Source organism: Acomys minous, assembly GCF_964271855.1.
Source record: "Acomys minous genome assembly, chromosome: 9".
NCBI lineage: Eukaryota > Metazoa > Chordata > Mammalia > Rodentia > Muridae > Acomys > Acomys minous.
The window spans coordinates 12,859,102-12,872,295 of NC_140490.1; the positions used below are offsets into that span (position 1 = coordinate 12,859,102).

The following is a 13,194-nucleotide window of genomic DNA, read 5'->3' on the forward strand; positions in this document are numbered from 1 at the left end:
CAGTCAAGGCTACACAGAGAAACCCTGTCTAAGAAAAAAAAATATTCTTCTCTATTTTCTCTATTTCTAGCAGCCTTTACCAGACTTGTTGCACACATACTGAGGTATCTTGCTGTTTGTAGCTTATTTTGTTTTTTTTGTTTATTATTTTGTTTAAAATTATTTTAACATTTATTTAGTGTATGTTTGTGCGCATGTGCATATAAGGCACATGCGTATGGAAACCAGAGAGCAAGGTATAGGAGTCATTTCTCTCCTTTGACTGTGTAATTTCTGGGTTGGCAGGTTTGGTGCTAAATGAGTTCACCTGCTGAGTGAGCTCAACTGTCATTGTTCCTTCCAGTTGTTAACAAGCAGTTCTAAGCTGTAACCCTGCAAACTCACCTGGTTCTCCATCTCTGTGCTCTGACACTCCTCAGCACACTGAAAACAAACAAACAAACAAACAAGGAAGAAAGGTTGGCCAAAGCCTGTGTATTTCTATCGTACCAGTTTGTACCATGAGCCTTTGAGTTTTTGTCATCAGTCCTTCTCCTCAGTTCATGGGCTGGGGTCATGCCCTGGCTCTCTCAGCTGTTCTTTCCTGGTAAAAGGTTGACACAGTTGTGATATTTTTCCACATGACATGTGACTCTTAGACCTTTGTTCCTTGTCAACGCTTCCGGAGTTGATGGGGCGTTTTCCCTACCACGTAGGTAGGGCTGGTTGTTTCAAAGGCATTCTAGTCATGTGCTTCTCCAGGTTTGATCCCTAGAACGGCACTGCAGGTCTCTGGGAATCTGTCAGAAAGGCAAATTCCTGTGCCCCACCCCAGGCCTACTGAATTCGAAATTCTAGGGCTGGTGGCCAGCAGTCTGTGTTATATTGAGCTATGCCCATGGATTCTGAGGCATGCTAAAAATTGTGAACCAAATGCCCAGATTGGTGTGCTTTCTTACCTCGAGCCTCCACCATGTATAGCTAGCTCTTCCAGTGTCAGACTTTTAAAATAATACTTTCCTATACACAATTCTAAAATGGTGTTTAAATATATTTTCTTAGATTTATCTCTTTGGCATCCTAATAAATGGTGAATATTGTTTACACCTCCCTTGTAACCTAGCTTTCTTTCTTTCTTTTTTTTTTTTTTTTTGGTTTTTTGAGACAGGGTTTCTCTGTGTAGCCTTGGCTGTCCTGGACCCACTTTGTAGACCAGGCTGGCCTTGAACTCACAGTGATCCACCTGTCTCTGCCTCCCAAGTGCTGGGATTATAGGCGTGCGCCACCACGCCCGGCTTAACCTAGCTTTCTTGAGCATGTAAGAATCCTATGACATAGTCTCCAGCCAATTTTAAGTCCATAACTACAACCACCCCCTTGTTTGACTTTCACAAACTAAGCCAGCATTCTCCCTGATCTTAATAACCCACGGCCAGTTATCAAACAACTAGGGAGGGGCCTATGGTTTAGAGGCATTATCTACACTAGCCAGTTCCTGCTTCTTTCTTTCCCACATAAATCCCGATAAACATTTTGGTCTGGACTTTCCTCTCAGTCTCAACCACCAAACCCAATGCTTCTCCATATACCTCTGTGTGACACAGCATCCCATCTTTCGGTAAATATAGGCTGTAAAAATCTTCCTTTAAAACATTGTCCTCTCTGTGTCATTACAGCCATTACATAAATTAAAATCTTGTGGGTATACATCAAAACAAGTGCCTAGTAGAAATAGAAGCAATGTGACAACCAAGGAAGCGAAAAAATTGGGACAAAGACAAAATAGGAACACAGAAAATTAGATGAGGATTGGAAACATTCATATATATCAAACACTCAGAAAGGCTGCTACCTTTGCAGAAGAAAGAGAAGTGACGACCTAGCACTTCAAACTGTCAAGAAACAAAAAACAGACAAACAAAAAACCACTTAATTACCTCAAATATTCAGGGAGTTACAAGACAGCAGCCAAGTGGTTCAGAGAAGCAAAGCTCTTCCTGGTATGGGAAACTAAAAGATCATCCTATCCTCTCCAAGATTCTTTACTGAAACTATTGAGAATATCGCATCTTGTCATTTCTCAAGGATAAGCTGTGGGGGGAGACACTTCCTTCCCATCTCTCACTTTAGATTGTAGCATAAACTCGAAAGCATATTTAGTAACCTTATCTCACGAGTGATGTGCTTGAGTTAGGATTTCAGAGGCCTGGGTCTGATTCTTGCTTAGATTCATTTAATCTAAAAAGAAATGTAGTGCACCTAGACCTAGTCTTTATCTATCTATCTATCTATCTATCTATCTATCTATCTATCTATCTATTTTTGTGTAGCTTTGGCTGTTCTGGTAGTAGCTCTGTAGATCAGGCTGGCCTTGAACTCAGAGATCTACCTGCCTCTGCCTCCTGATTGGTGGGATTAAAGGCGTGCTCCATTGGCCAGCATTTTCTTTTCTTTCTTTCTTTCTTTCTTTCTTTCTTTCTTTCTTTTTTTCTTTCTTTTTGAGACAAAGTTTCTCTGTGTAGCCTTGGCTATCCTGGACTTGCTTTGTAGATCAGGTTAGCCTCGAACTCACCGAGATCCACCTACCTCTGCCTCCTGAGAGCTAGGATTAAAGGCGTGCGCCACCATTGCCTGACTGGCCAGCGTTTTAAACATGTACTTTTTCATCTACAAAATTAAATCGCCCTACTATTCATTATTCAATTGAAGATTTAGAGAGACAAGTAATGAAGCACATAAAAAGGAGATTTGTTGATCTATTCAATATGGCCACCTAGGGAAGACGAGGAAGCAAAGGTATCAATTGATGACTACTGAGTCCATCTTTTGGAGTACAGACAAGAAGTTTAAGTTTACATAGAAAGCAAGAGACAGTTGTAAACTGAGCAGTCCTGCCTGGTTAAGGTGTGGTCTTCTCCATCACTGACCTATCATTGCTTTAGCTTACTCAAGTCTATTTTGTAAAGTGCTCTGAGAAGTTGCCAGAACTGTGAATCCTAGGAGGCAAGTTCCTCCTCTGCAGAGCTCTTGGCTTACAGTGTGGTTTCCATTTCTCCAGGACGAGATACCTCAAAAACTTCTAATTATTTGGAGTATAATGGTTCAATAGTCTGGCGGCCCAAGGGATGGCTCAAATGTTTCCTCCCCTACCAGGGTGGTTATGTTAGAGGTCTATGGGAGAAGTGGTGTCATCCCGTGTTCTCTTTCAGTGTCATTAATTTCAGTTGAGCTGTTGGGGCTAGCAAGGAGAACCAGAAGTCTAGGGTCAGATAAAGAACACCTTTCATGCTTTTATAGCCAGCCAGGTACAGCAGGCTTGCATGGCGACTCTCAAGGACTGGGCCAACCATCTAGGAAGGAGGGCTGCATGGTTTATGGAATGTGATTGAGATCCGCAGCATCAAATGATCGCTTGCGTTCTCAGGGTCTCAGCGTCTAATCTCAATCTCAGGCAGAGTCAGTATGCGTGACTGAGGCACAGCCGCACTTAATTCAGTATTCAGATCACTCCTATTGGTCTGACAGGTCTGGTTGTGGCCTAGCAGCAAATTTAAATCCAGAGGTCCATCTCGAGGTGATCAGCCATGAGACTGCAGTGAAAGGTTGACCCTAGAAAAGGCCTGAGTCAGGGGTCAAAGAAGCAAGGTCAGTGAAGCAGGGCGGAGCCTGGGAATGGCTGGCGCGAGGGCGGGGCGGGACCGGAGGCGGGGCCTAGCCCGGTGAGACTCGCGCTTGCGCGCGGACTGCCCGGGGGGCCGGGCTGCGCACGCGTAGTGCGTGGGTCCCCTGGAGGGCGGAGTCCAGGCGGGTGCCGGCCAAGGGAGGGGGCGCGGCGTCGGTGAAGTCCGGCGCTCCCTCAGGCCGTGGAGGCGATGCTGGCTGCTGCGGGCCAGGCGGCTGGGCGGGCGGGGATGTGACGGGACAGCCTCGTGCCTCTCTTCCACCCTCCGGCCAGCAGGTCGCCGGGCGACCCGCATCCGGGCCGTGGCCGAGGAGGCAGCGCGACCTCTGCACGGTGAGAGCCGGGGGTCAGGGCCGGGGTCGCGGGGCTCCCGGGGCTGCCTGTCTCGGGGGGCGCGGCGCGGGTGGACAGAGGGCCGGTGTCCTTGGCCGTCAGCGCTCGGGGACGACCCTCGGAGTCCCCGCCCGGTCTCCCGAGCCGCCTGCCGTGCAATGGGCAGGCCGGACGCCCCTGCTCGGTCGTGCTGTGCGGGGAAGGGGCGGCGGGACGCTAGGGCTCCAGCCTTCTTGCACAGGGAAATCAGGGCGAGGCTTAGATGCCCTGGGATTTCAAAGACAGGATGCTCGTGTTGGTAAGGGAAAGTACCCAAGGGCCCAGAATGAGTGGGATTTTTTTTTTAAACCATTGAGTCAAAACAAAGACACGCCCTAAAACATATCTTGAGAAAGAACTTTGGTGGATTACACCGTGTCTGTAGGTGCAGGTGCTTCTTTTCCCTTCTCTCCCTTTCTTTTTTGGGCATCTATTTTTATACAGTTTGGCAAAGTAAAGGGAGGGGCTAATTCATTTGGGGTGGTCGTTGGTGTTAAAGCCGTAGTTTTGAATTTCAATAATTGCAAATTCATCTTTGCTGCCTACCTAGCCAATTAGGCTTGCTGATCATAGAATAGGCCTTGGCAGTAAAAATTACTGATGCACAGACTCTTCGCTGTCCAAGATTGGAATGTCCTGTTTCACTTAAAGGAGAGAGAAGCCATGGGAGGTGGCACAGGCCTTTAATCCCAGCATTCAGGTAACAGAGGCAGGTAGACTTTTGTGAGTTCCAGGCTAGCCTGGTCTACATCGCAAGCTCGAGGCTAGCCAAAGCTATGTAGACTTTGTCTCAAGGGGGGGAAAAAAGGAAGAAAGAAAAAACTAGAGGGAGAGAAAAAGACGGAAGGAGGGAAGAAATGAATGAAAAATGAGCATTTACTTTCTTTTCAGAGTAGCAGTTTGAAGAAACATTTTTTTTTTCCAGGAGCATTAAGTGTTAATGGGATATTTGCATTAGACAGTTGATTCATGTATTGTCGTTTGGCCTAAAAAAAACTAATCAAATTTAATGTGAGAGATAAGTACGAAGTATGCTTTATAATGTGAGATCCCTAATTGGTAAGGATGTAAACCCTGATGAATGGTTGGAGTGGTTGGAGTCAGTCTTTTCCAGACGTTGTTAATGTTTGTCTCTCTTAGTTTGTTAAAGTGCGTTGCTCTTCTCTTACTTGCTGGTTTTCTTCCTTGTTCTCAACAATGTTGACCTCAATCTATAGCTTAAAAATACTTACCGCCCATAACCTGTAATTTGTATTGTTTCCTTAATATGCATAACAAGAAAGCTAGAAGCCATCCTGAGAGCAGGAACCTTTTAATTCTGCCTTTCCTTCCTCAGGTAGCATTTTTTTTTGCCTGTGTGGGGAAGAGGACATTTTTAATCTGTTGTTTAGAAGCCCTTCTATAGTCTTTCCCAATTTCTGGTGCTTGGCTACATTCTCATTTCGTCGACAATTGAGCGTTTCCTCTCAGCTCACAGGCGACATCTTTCTTTTGCTTCCTCTGTCCAGAAGTGTCTTCCTAGTAAACATTTTGTCCTTACAACTTGACTAAAGTATTGAATTTGAATTTTGTCCAGGCCTCTCATCTCTTGTTTCCACTGCTTCAGTAGCATCATTCCATTGTGCACTTAGCTTTTTGTCAATTTTAAGTTAATGATTTGCTTATATATGTTCCCCCTAGGCATTTTTTTTTTAAAAAAAAGTTTGCTGCTACAGCACTAATGCTAAAATCTATTTGCTGAATGAATGTTGAGTAAATGGTCCAGGCTTGAATGCAGATTTAAGACAAGAAAAATATGTTTAGATGGTCTTTCAGCACCAGAAAATTTAGAAAAAAAATACCATTATTTAAAAAAAAAGATGAAAAAATTTTATGTATTGGTGTTTTGCCTGTTTGCGTGTCTGTGTGTGGGTGTTTGAATCCCTTGGAACTGGAGTTACAGACAGTTGTGAGCTGTCATGTGGGTGCTGGGAATCGAACTGTGGTCCTTCGAAAGAGCAGCCAGTGCACTTATCTGCTGAGCCATCTCTCCAGCCCCAGTGTTGATACTTTTATTTGCTTAAGGATCAAGTAAAAAGTGATACTGGTTAGGAATGACATTCTAGTTTTGATGGAAAAAAGTCAATTTACTTTAAGGTGGAGGAATGAGAAGGTCATGGAGAGCAAGGGTTGGTCTATTTTGAGGTGCAGTGATTTGCCCACAGTCACACAAGTAGAAAGAAGGGACAGATCCAGGTCTTTTGGCCAACTTTGTAGTTCACATTTACTCCCCACTATCCTAATTCTAAATACAATGTACTTTTAAAATTACATCTCTCTCTCTCTCTCTTTCAGTGTGTGTGTGTGTGTGTGTGTGTGTGTGTGTGTGTGTGTGTGTGTTTTCATGTCCATGCTTCTGTGCCACAGTGTGTGTATGTTATGACGTATGTGTGGTGGTCAGTTGTGGGAGTGGGTTCCCCTTTTCTACCATGTGGGTTTGGGGATAGAGCTGTTAGGCTTGGTGGCAAGCTAGCACCTTAACCCACTGAGCCATCTTGTTCTTGTTTTTTCCTTTAGAAAGAGTCTCACTGTAAGTAAGGAAGCTCAGCTCAGGGGGACCTCAAATCTCAGCAGTCAGCCCCATCCCCAAGCCTCCTGTGTGTTAGGATTCATGCTTAGCTTCTAATTCGTGATAAAGGTTTTACCGTCTTGATGAGGCACGAGAGAATTGGATATTCATTAGAAAAGGGCTGTATTAGTAGATACTGAATTTGAAAGATGTAGCTGATTATTTGGTTGAACTCTGAAACAGCTTTGAACAACTGAAGCCTGAAAAAGCAAGTAGCTTGCCTCGGTCTCCGTCTACCCTCGGTGTCACAGCTCCTGAGGTCATTTGTGTGATTCTCCTGCTCCCTGGAGCTGTCTGTCTGTACTTCCTCCTCCTCATGCTGCCACTCCTAGGGACTTAAAGCCCAGGAGTGGCTGAGAAACGTGATACCTCATTTGGGAAAAGGGGAGAAACTGGACCTTTACTGCACCATTGGGCTGTAGCTTGCTTGTACTTTGGTGTCCAGAGCCTCTGCTCACCATATGGAGATCCTGCACTGTTCCTTCTGATGGTAAAGTGAGATTTTGATATAAATGGGTTACAGCGGGATAGTAACACGGGTAAAATTACACATATGGCTTTGGTGTTGTGGGAGGAGCTGCTCTGATTACCCGTGATAATTTTTTAAGAACAAAAAATTCATTATTGTAGATTTGTGTTTCTAAAACATCAGTTTTCAACTATTTCCTTAGTGTAGTAGGCCTGACTAGTTCCAAAAGAACTGTTGTTTTACAAGTGGGTGAAGAAATAAAATCAACATAAGCTATTCCTTGTTTCTTGTCAATTCATTATACTTTTGTACCATTGATTGCTGTTTAAATATAATCTTTAATCTGTATACAATGTCATAGAGAGAATGGCTATTTATTTCTTAAGTGTGGACATGTGAGTTGCTTACCATTTTGTGAGTGGCGCAGTTACTATAGTTAAGTGCCCTGGACCACCTTACTAAGATGCTACTCCCATTAGAGTTCCGGATTCTGCAGGTGACATATTGCCCTGTATTCATCATCTTTTTTCCCTGTAGGTTAAAGGCCCATGGGAGGAATTACAGCATCAGAGGGTATGAAGGTTTCACCAGTTTCAAAGCTCTTGCTGGATTTACCTTTGATAGATTTGCCCTTCTTCCAGCAGAATGTAGTTGACTACTTATGTCATAATTTGATGGCCTTTGGTTTTGAGTGTATCTCTTTTTTTTTAAAAAGATTTATTTATTGTATATGAATGCTTTATCTGCAGAAGAGGGCATCAGATAACATTATAGATCATTGTGAGCCACCATGTGGTTGCTGGGAATTGAACTCAGGACCTCTGGAAGAGCAGGCGGTCCCCTTAACCACTGAGCCATTTCTACAGCCCCTTGAGTGTATCTCTCAAAAAAGAGGATAAGAGTACTTTCTGTGTAGCAGTTAGAGGGCACAGGCAGGTTTTATTTCAGTTTATTTTCTCCTCTCTGTGAATGGGTTGTCTTTTACCCACCAATTCACTGAAATGGTTTTAATAATTTTTATTAGAATTAACACTCTAAATATTATTTTTTGTTACTTTTTATATTTATTTATTGAGACAGAGTTTACTGAAACCTAGACTGACCTTGAATCCTGATCCTTCTTAGTCTACCTTCTCTGAGTTGTAGGCATGCACCAAGATACCTGACTTATTTTTGAGTACCGAATACTTGGCAGCTTTTTAAAAAAAAATTAGAATTACTGGCCTTTAAAATATGTTGTAATTTTGTCTTTTAATTGTCTGAGTTTGATGACACCCTACCATCTGAAACGTGTTTATTTAGCTTCCATAGCCAACCTTCTATTTCAGGCCCCCTCACGTGTGGATTGTAGGCATGAGCCATATGAACCATATTTCTGGTTGGTGCTTGTTTTTAAAAGATGAATTATGGGGAAAACATATTACTTAGACCATCTAGCAGGATGGTTCTCAGATGCTTCAGATTTAGAACCCCATTGCACTTTTAAATATTCTTGAATACCTTAATGGACTTTTGCTTATGTGAATTATAATTTTGATATTTATCAATGCATAAATATAAATTTGTTTTTGATTGCTTAAAGTAACAGTAAATTTGTAATATATTAAAATTGTGATAAATTTTAGACAAACCAAAGAGTTCATGAATGCAATTTATTTGTTAAGGTTTTTGTTTGTTCAGGCTTGACTAGGAGGTCATTTTGATTTAACTTGAATTGTTAATCATTTAAAAAGCTACAAAACAAAACCTTGCTATCTGCTCTCTTTTGGGGGAAGTGATATGTTCCAGACAGACAGGATAGCTCAGAACACTAGTTATCAGATACACTACACTGATAGCTGGCATGCCAGTGGCTCTTAGCACCACCACCACCACTACTGCCTAGAAGGCAGCATTTTTTGTAGCATCATTTTATGGATGAGATGTAAAGGGATCTGCTGAAGATAATATAGGGAGCTCTAGCAAGCAATGGGATAGGACTTGGTCTGTCTTCACTTTAAAAGGCACTATTCTAAATGTGTATTATCTTACTGCTGTGCTAAAGATTGGACTTCCTCTTCCACCCATTGGAGGATATATATTTAATACCAAACCAACAGCTCCTGACAGTTGAAGTTTTTGTCCTGTTTGCCTTTTTGTGTTGATACAGTAGCTTAATTTGAATATGGCTAGAGGGTCATCTTTGATTATCATTAGTCTTAAAAATTCCATATGATGCTGGGCGGTGGTGGCGCACGCCTTTAATCCCAGCACTCGGGAGGCAGAGGCAGGCGGATTGCTTTGAGTTCAAGGCCAGCCTGGTTTACAAAGTGAGTCCAGGACAGTCAAGGCTACACAGAGAAACCCTGCCTTGAAACAAACAAACAAACAAAAAACCTATGATAACTCTTAGGGGAGATGGCCAGTGTAGCAGTGTAGAAATGCGTTAAGCTGTTTCTCATAGGAGGCAATAGAAATAGATCATGCGAACCGAAGCCTGAACTCTGAGATGGAAGTGGAGGTTGCACGTTTTTCTCGAAAGGTAAAAGGCATGAGTAGCCCTTTATAAGAGGATGGGCAGGTGGAGTGGGGATTTGGAGAGAGCTGAGACTGAAGCACGCCCACAGTGCTTTGCCATATTCTCGCCATTGCTCTGTGATACACTATACGTAATCCTTTGACTCATCTAATCCATGTGGACCTGTGCGGTACTGGATGACATGACACTGGAAGAAGACAAGAGACTTCTGGGAAATAACGAATCATCCAGTTCAAAGGTGTGACCAAGAGAGCAAGCCTTTCTGGGAGAGGATAGCTATAGGAGACTGGAGGGAACGTTAAGGGAGGGCGCCCAAGGTCGTACCAGTACACTCTGCATTTGGAATGCCATCCCGGGCTATACTTAGCTCTGGCTCATGTGCCCTCATGTGACGGTTCCTATTGGTACTGACAGCCTTCCCACCCCCACATTTCCTCAGCGTTCTGTAGCTTCCTGTCTCTGGTTTGTAACTTCTGATTGCTAGGTTGCAGATGCTGGGGCGTGACTCAGTCTGTTAAGAGAACAGCCAATCAGAATGCTCCTTTCTTTATGAGTGAATCGAACAGTCAGAAAACGTTATGTGCGGTCTTTGAGCTTAGCTCTTGTCTTGTGAGTTAGTTGATTTTATGTCTCAGTGCAAATCTTTGGTTTTAGAAATTTCTGATTGCTTAATTGAGACCGTGCACGTTGAGGAGATAGAGGATTCTTAAAGTCTGCTTCCACGAGAGACTGTTTCCCCCTATTTTCTTTTTGATCAGTAGCTTAGTTTAAATATGAGAGGATCATCTTTGAAGATTATTGGCCTTAAAAATGGCCCTGATTATTGCAAATAATCAAGAATATCTGTTTTCTTTGTATGAACATTGTGTTGGGATTGTTTTAACTTTACTTGCTCAGTTCCTAACTTAATGTTGTATTTTGAGTTGCTGTTTTACTACATAGCCTTGGCTGGCCTGGTACTCAAAAGAGATCCACTTGCCTCTGCTTCTTGCTTGGGAAGCAGAAGCTTGGTGGCCCATAATTTCTATCTTTAAGTTAGGTATTGAAAAGGCCAAGTGACACCTCATATGCTACCAGATGTTTTCTGTTTCCTATTATTCTCCCCCTTTTAAATGCAAAAAGATCACTCTCTAATCCTATGGTTTTGGGTTGCCTGCCTCCTCGCCTAGCCACCTCCCCACACTGAGATATCGTGATCTCTGATGAGTGAGCTGGTAGTGTACACTAGGGACAACAAAGAGGCAGGCATCAAACGGTTCTTTGACTAGTTCTTGTCATCATATTAATGATATTTGGTTGCAGCCTGAGTGCTTTCTGGAAATTTGAGAGGCTTCTCAGACCATTATGTCTTGGCAGCCAATATGGTTGAGAGTTACATTTTTCTCTGAAGACCACAGCTGAGAAAAGCAGGAACTATTCATAACAGCTCTTAAGTGTGTAGAATGGACTTGGTGTTGTTTGGACAGAATTGGTAGGCCAGCTTACAGGAAACAGTCAGGTGGTATTTCTTTTCAAAGGATGGGGGAGCAGAGACGGCCATTTTTTTCTTTGCCCACTCACTTTCTGCTTCATCATAGTGTGGATTTGTCAACCTTTATTTTTGGCATTAGCTAGAATTTTATACTTGGCTGTGTGGACTGTCTGGCAGTCAGTGTTTCTCCAGGATTTGAGAATTTCTACATTGCTGGCTTCGTCAGTCTTTGCTTTAAGAACAGACCAAGTCTGAATGAATTCAGTCATCAGCCCCTTTAAGATGGGTGAACACTTCCTTGGCATAGTATAGTGAACTAGACAATTTATATGCCCCTTTGGAGCTTACAGACAATGAGACAATTTAAAAAAATGCATCTCAGCTGCTATAGTCCTGTGGAGAGAGGTAAAGCAGAATGAGGTGAAAAAAGCAGGAGTCGGGGATACTGCTGTTTTATACAAGACTGTTAGGCAAGCCTCTAATCAGAACTGATTTTGAGCAGAAATTTTAAAGTGAAAGTGTGATCTGTGCAGACTCTAGGAGAGAAAATATTTTTTGTAATTAACATTTTCAATTTAATTTTTTAGTGTGGTATGGCATGTGCTTATTTACATGTGCGTGTATGTTCAGGAGCATTTATGTTTGGAGTCCAGAGTTGGGTGTTGCACATCTTCCTCAGTTAATCTCTACCTTGTTTTTTGAGGTAGGGTCTCTCACTTCAGCAAGACTAGCTGGCCAGCGAGCGCCAGGGATCCTCCTGTTCCCACCTGCCCAGTGCTAGCATTCCAGCATGTTACTATGCCTAGTATTGGACATGGGTGATGCGGATCTGAATTCATGCTCAGTCAGTCTGTGCTTTATTGAGTGAGCTTCCTTCCCGTCCCTTAGTGGGAACTCCTGTGCTAGGCATGCCTGGCCTGTTTCAGAATGATGGGCATGTCAGTGAGGCATTGAAGGGAACGATTGTCACAAATTGATGTCTGGTAGGTGGTCTCAGTTGGGGGGGGTCAGACCCTGTGTAGCTGTCTCGACTTTATAAAGTGCAAAGACAATGTAGAATTTCAACTTGTTTATTTATTTTGCTGGAGATTAAACTTAGGTCTTCCCAGGTGCAAAGCAAGGACTCTACCACTGAGGTACAATCTTGCCTTTGTTTGTTTTAAATAATTCTCTTTGTTGCTAAGTAGAGGTGTCAGCAGCAGGGGGAAAGAGATCATGTAGCCAGCTGCAGGAGTATACCTGGGAGGGTGATGGCATTGATTTTAGACAGGAGTTGGGGGAATAGTACATTCTGCGTTCATTTTGAGTATAGAGACAATGATTTGATGATGGATTGAATCTGCCTGAAAAGCTGGCTCAAATAACATCCTTAAAGACAGTAAGAAATAACCTTAGAGAATTAAGTCTATATTCAAATATTCTTGCCAGGAGATAGTAAGACTCACTGATTTTATATATACTTTATTTTATATATATATATTTTTTTATATATGTGTTTTCAGATTTTCCCTCTGCTGTTGTCATTCATACACATTCTCTCCCTCTGTGTATTTCTCAGGCTATTTATTGTCCTTACTGATCTTCCACTCCGAAATCCATCCTGTTGTAAAATTCCTTCCTTAAATGTGGTCTGTCTACTAACAACTTCATTAGTGCTTTTTACGATCTTACGGCTCATGTAGATTTCTCTGTGCTCTGATAATTAGAACGACTGTGTCCCATTAGAATTTGCCAGACATTTTTTGGTAGCTTGCAGTGGCCCTGACTTATTAGTACTAGGATCAAGAGGCTGAGGAAGAGAAGGTCACAGCCACAGGTTAGTGATACCTTGTATGAGCACAGTGAATAGAGTAATGGTAGAACATGGCATCTAGGGTGCTAGGGGAAGATAAGGAACAGCCAAGGTGTGTTTCCCACGTACCACTCAACGCAGCCTTTGACAGTTTAGCCGGAGTCTGACAGTGTCTGCCGGGAGCAAATCAGATTTGTGGCTTGTGCTTATCGCTGACCTATGGTAGATATCAGGCTTTACCCGACTCCCTTTTATTTACTTTGCTCACAGATGTTATGACAGATATTATAAGAGACGTAGATG

General features: G+C 42.8%; 1 protein-coding gene across 3 annotated transcripts in view; it reads left to right on the forward strand.

The window, feature by feature from the left end:
* Positions 1-3,758: 3,758 nt before the first annotated feature.
* CCSER2 (coiled-coil serine rich protein 2) overlaps positions 3,759-13,194 on the forward strand; it is a 108,992-nt gene continuing 99,556 nt past the window's right edge. The window contains exon 1 of one of the 3 annotated variants that reach the window (XM_084796801.1): positions 3,759-3,994. The gene's annotated coding sequence lies outside the window, so the exon portion shown is untranslated. The remainder of the gene's footprint in view (positions 3,995-13,194) is intronic. The other 2 variants (XM_084796802.1, XM_084796800.1) reach the window with 2 other exon arrangements.